Source organism: Accipiter gentilis, chromosome 4, assembly GCF_929443795.1.
Source record: "Accipiter gentilis chromosome 4, bAccGen1.1, whole genome shotgun sequence".
Classification (NCBI taxonomy): Eukaryota; Metazoa; Chordata; class Aves; order Accipitriformes; family Accipitridae; genus Astur; species Astur gentilis.
Window position 1 is genome coordinate 27,937,214 of NC_064883.1, and position 6,000 is coordinate 27,943,213.

A 6,000-nucleotide genomic window follows, 5' to 3' on the forward strand; every position below is an offset into this window, starting at 1 on the left:
TTTCAGCCAAGGCATTTCAGGTATGAGGGATGACTGTTCAATACAACCATTTTAAACAGTTTATATTCTATGACTTGGTCTGCCATCACTTTGTTAAAAACTGCCAAGTCTTCCCCTTTCTGGCTGGAATCAGACAATCCATTTTGCATGTCTCTCTGGATGACACACAACCTTTAAAGGCAGTTTAAAAAAACCCTCCCTGATGCACACCCATTCTCTGTAGAGGAGGCTCACTTCATCGACGTCTGTGGATGCCAGCACCAACACTGACCTACCTAGTAGGAGGGATGTCGTTTTGCAAGGTCAGCCCCTTGGGCTTGATTTCTGCTCAGCCAGCAGCAGGGCTAATTGTATCTACAGGGACAATTGCTGGTGGTAGAAAAGGACTTGATTTAGGGTTCCTGAGCATCGATGTTGGATTAAAATCTAGATCCTTGGAAACAGTTTTCCTGAACTGAAATTGGAATACTCAGTTGTCAGTACTTTTCCATGTGAAGGGAAAACAAACTTCCGTGAGTCCCTAATCTGCACTGTTTTTGCAGGCATTCAAAGCATTTAAGACCATTTGGTCATACTCATTACTTTCAGAGAAGCATCATACCATCTATCTGTCAGCTTCACATAAGTTCACTTTACCCCTAGAAAGCTTAATATGAAAATAACAATTTTATTCTTGACATAATTACAGAAGAAAAGCTTCCTTGGAAATATTCAGATGCCTTCTGGACATGTTCCTGGGTAACTGGCTGTAGGTGTCCCTGTTTGAGCAGAGGGGTTGGACCAGATGACTTCCAGAGGTCCCTTCCAACCTCAACCATTCTGTGATTCTGCAATTGCAAGTATAAAATATGTCACTACCAATCTTTTTTCTTAACTTTCACTTATGCTGCAGTTTCATCACAATTTAGCAACTCTTCACCCTTCACCCCTACCTGCCTGTTCCTCTTTCCCTCCCTTGTGCTACCACTGGTGCATGTTTCAACCTGGGGTGATCCAGTTCAAGAAAACATTTTTTCTGCTTGTTTAAGTCCACGAACTGGTACACTGTGGATCAGATGAACACCAACACCAGCATAAGATAGAGGACAGGAGGCAAGCAGGGTGAATTACAGCCCTAGGCGTGCTCTGGGGTGTGTTTTGGCCACAGTAGCCAGGAGCGAACTCACCAGCACTATGCCGTCTTCAGGAGTGGGTTCCATTTCAGTAAACCTATATTCAGCTTGGAGGTTTTCCGGTTGCCTCTGAGAGCATCAACAAATGTTATAAGAACCCTCTGTTTCTCAAGGAACACTGTATTTCTCTACCTCCTGATCTCTATTATGATTAAAGGTATGGATTAATTGCTCAGTATCTGTGAGAATGAAATGGAATAACCTGAAATCTGCTTGTGAATGCCCCTCCTGTGAAGCACAGAGTTCTGTTTCTTCCCCTCTTTTGTCTTAGGAATTGAAATGTAAACATATTTTACTTTAATTTCACTGATTTTGAGAATCATATATAATAAAAATGTTCTTACTGCGTGGAAATTTCAGCTGTCTTTTGGGATTACTGGCATCTTACATACATCATACATGCCATGATAATACCACAGTTTTAGTTTCAGAGGCCAGTGTGTCACGCTGCCTCCATGTCCCATTTGTACTCTTTGAAACACTGCTGCTTTTTTGCACTTTCAGAGGCTTGAATACATATGTCCCTTGCAAAGAGCCAACCTGGGCCACCTCATTCTCCAAATATTGCTATTAAATTCAAAAAGTGCTAATGGCTATATAAGGTACAACTCAATATTACTAAATGAATGAGAATATAACCTCCACCTCTTGCAATATAGGAACACGCTACAGTGTTGGCTACAAAGATGTCAAAAGAAAAGATACTCAAAAAAACTGAGAACCATACTGGTACATAACTAATCAGAACCCCCCTTTGCCACAACAAAACAAAGTAGGTTTTTCATGTCTTATTTTAAAGAAATGGTAAAAAGGACCACAAAGACTCCCTCCCCCACCACATTATGCTTTATGTTCTCTGAAGGTTTTGCAAAAATAGGGAATGATTCAGTATTACCTGCCATACCCTCAATGTATATGTTGCTATTGAAACGGCAGCTTATGGAGCAGATATTCAGACACACAATGGCAACCAAGGAGTTTCTCATAGGCTAACTGTGTTTTTCAATTCATATTATCCTGTACACCAGTCTCTAGCACTTAAACCACACTTCATTCTTTTGGCCTGTTCAAGTCTGACCCCAGTTTTTAAATAGAAAAATATATTAAGAGAGTCATAATCATAATGCTCCCTCTGCTTCCATTAGCTTTGGAAGAATTGCATTTCATACATTATATGTGACCAAATTAAAAGGCCCAAGTTTTTTGTTTGCAATTCCTGGCTTACAGAGGCTGGGTATAATTATTTCTTCTAAGGGATGGTATTATACTATAATTTGCACAATGGTCCAAAAGCCTTCCGGTGTGCCAGCAGAATCAAAAACTCCACCACTTTACAGCCAAGTGCAGTGCTGCTGCTCTGCTTGTTTCAGCATGGGTAGACAATTAGGTAATTAGGGTGGAATTAACCCCCTCATCCCCAATTTTGGGGTTGTACTAATATATAAGAAAAAACACTGAGTTTGGAACATAAACATATTGATCTCATTCCATCAAAAGTCACAAACATAATATTAAGTTACATATGAAGTAATTATTTTTGTGTGCAACTTGAAACGTTGAAGAGGTTCTACATAAGATCTTCATATTGAGAATCATAAAAGTGTTTCTTCTGCAGTCTTTGAAAACAGAAGCCATCCTTCCTGTTCTTCTGTATATGTAAAATTAGGTACCATTGAGTCACAGCCATCTCAGTGGACAGAAAACATTTTTATTGTGACAAAAAGTACCCTCATATGAAGCATTTTAGTAATGTCACCATTTCATCTGTCAGCTGACATTCAGCTTGACATTTATAAGGTGACTTCAGTGACATTTCTGTAATTTGACTAACTAATGAACCTGAATAATCAACTGTTGATAGCAGAGATCACACCCAAACTTCTAAAGCACATGTTCAATTTACATTTATGACACAAGTTGCTAAGAAAGTTTGATGGTTCTAAATAGCTTTGTGGTCTATTTAAATCTTGGCTGGATAATGGATATCACAAAAGCAAAAATTATAAAGGAAAATTCATATCAAACCATTGTAGAATCTGTGCACCTGGGCTCACCATTCACTTCTTACAGAATGAGGGTATCTTGTTCTTCACACCATGGGCATTTTTTAATAGCTTATAATAAAGCTCAATAGTTTTTCTGCTCCCAGTTTAAATTGTGCTTTCTTGAGATTGGATTAGTTCATTGAATTGCCATTTTCAAGAGATTGGTTGAAATGGAAAAGATAACTACTATGAAATAGTACCAAAGAAAAATACCAAAAAAGAAAGTTTAACTTTTTTCTTTGACTTGTCAAACCAATTACTTAAGCTCTCATTTCAGGAATTTTTGATGCAATTTCAGAGTTTCCCATTATATTCAGAAAATGATGCCAATTATTCTGCATTATTGCCTTTTGTTAGATATAGAAAATAAATGCTCAGGGAAGCATATCCTACTTCATATTTCATATGCTGAAATACATAATTTCATTGATATTTTCTATTAATGTTCTGAGTTCATATAGTACTTACTCTGCAAGTATCACTTTAAGGATGTCCTGATCTACAAAATTAAAACATGTCACTGCAATGAGTTGCTGTCACTCATTCTTTCTCTTGTTATAGCATGGCTAACATTGACATTACGAGACATTACATCTATGCTCTTGAATATGTTTATTCAGATATGCCTATTTGCTTTCTTCCTTTGGAAGTGTTGGAAGCTGTATATATCATTTACTATTACAATCTTCTAAAGAAATGCAGTTGCTTTTAATAATTCAAAGAATCTTGATCTCTCTTCAGCAGTTCCCTCAAGCTCTTTTTCTTTCTCTTTCTTTCCTTCTTTTCAATTTGAGACATTGTAATTCTCTAACAGCTTCACTTTTGTGCTTAGAAGTGCATTGATTCTAAAAATCTGTAGAATAACAAAGAACAGGGAGATTTTAATCTCAGAAGAGATTTTTTTCAACTCAGAAGAGTTGTCTTCTTCATCTGAACTAGTCATCTGGACTCCTTTCTAAGCGCTGAAGATCCAGTCATCATGTCCTAGAGCAGGACAGGTGGACCATGCCCTGAAAATGTCTGTTTCCTCTCAGCTGAATACAAAAGGAGATTAGGATGACCTGGTCTGGCAGAGACCTCCTGCTGTTGCCATCCAAGGTTAGGGGAGATGAAGCCCTCCCAAAGCGCCTATCTGTATATCAGCTATAATAGAGCCACTGGAAACTGTCAGCTCTGGCTATAAGGAAAGATCAGCCCGCTTAAAAAAAAACACATGTGGAAAGATTTGTTTCTGATGAGGCAACCTAGAAACAGTAACGCTATCGGGCATCTGGCATTTGGTTCCTATTACAGGGAACAGTAAGGACAGGTCAATGCTACAACCACAAGAAATTAATTTCCTTACAGGAAGTTTGCTGGCTGTCTTTTTAATTACTTCTGTTTCAAATGCTTTCATTTTATGACTTTGAAAATATGCACTTCGTTTTTATACTTCAGTGGATGTTCATGCGCCTATCTAGACTGGCAGCTAGAGTGTTATCTAGACTGTTTTTTCCAAGGGGGAAAAACCCCAACAAACCATACAGTATCTTGGTAAACTTAAAGTTTAGTTGCTATTTTGATTCAAATTGTCATTCTATAGAATAGGCTATATTGGGACAGAAGTTTTAGGGGATCACCCCCAACCCAATTTGTATGATTATACTGGAACGCAGCTGCTTTTATGTAGCCACCTTCATTCTTCTTGTACCTGAGTTTGTCCCAAGGTGCAGTAGCTTCCTCAGCTAACCAGATATACCACAGAGAAAGAAGCCCTGGAGTAAAGAGAAGATGCTCAGAAGTCCTCATAACTTGGAATGTTATTTATAGGGCTGAGTGGGGATTTTCTGAATATACTGTTTTGCCATGAAATATTTATTACTCAAGAAAATGAATTATTTTCTTTTCAGGAATATTTGTACCACTTTGGACAAGAATGAAATGTCTGACCAAAACTACCTGGCCTTTTCCCAAGAAGCCAATAGCCTTGTAGTCACAGCTCTCTGGTGTGACGTAGGAAACTAAAGCCCAAATCTTCACTCTGCCCACTGCTGACCAACACCTGTGTAGGAGTCACACCTCTCTTGGGATTGCCCTGTCATCTGGTCTAATGGCTATTGAGGAAAGGGTCTCTCGTTCTTTCTTGCTGTAGTAATTCCATTTTATATAAATAGTTAATTAGTCATTGAAATAGAGACTTGAGACTTGACTCCCACATCTCAGATAAACACTGTAGCAATCAGGGCATAGAGCCAGTCTCTAACCCAATGCATATTTCACTTACACTGCTCCAACAGAAGAATAGAACAAAAGAACAAGAAAGGCTGCTTATTAGTTGAATACTATCCATCTTGGGACCAGAAAAATAAAGTCTTTTTATGAAAAATATAATATGTAATAAGGAAATTAAAGACTGACCGCAAGGTATATACACAGAGGAGGAAGAGGTCAGGGTAAATTCAGTTTAATCCTAGCTTTGAAAGATTGGCAATGTAAACTACAGAGAATTTTGATTGTAAATTTTTAATGACATGTGTTTAGAAAAGTAATCTGAAAAGATAGAAAACTCACCAGTTTCTCACTGAGACCCAGAACAGACCAGTAGAGGGTGATTAAATTTAGATCTACTCCAAAGACACCTGCTATTTAAGTTAGTGGAGTAATTTGCAGTTGTAAATTTTTTGTCTCTGCATTGACTGACAGCAGAGTGGAATAGGATGGGGGACACACGTTTGTATGGATATTGTTGTTTTTTCTTGGCAGTGACTAAAGAAGACTTAAAAATTTTACATTCTTTTCCAGCC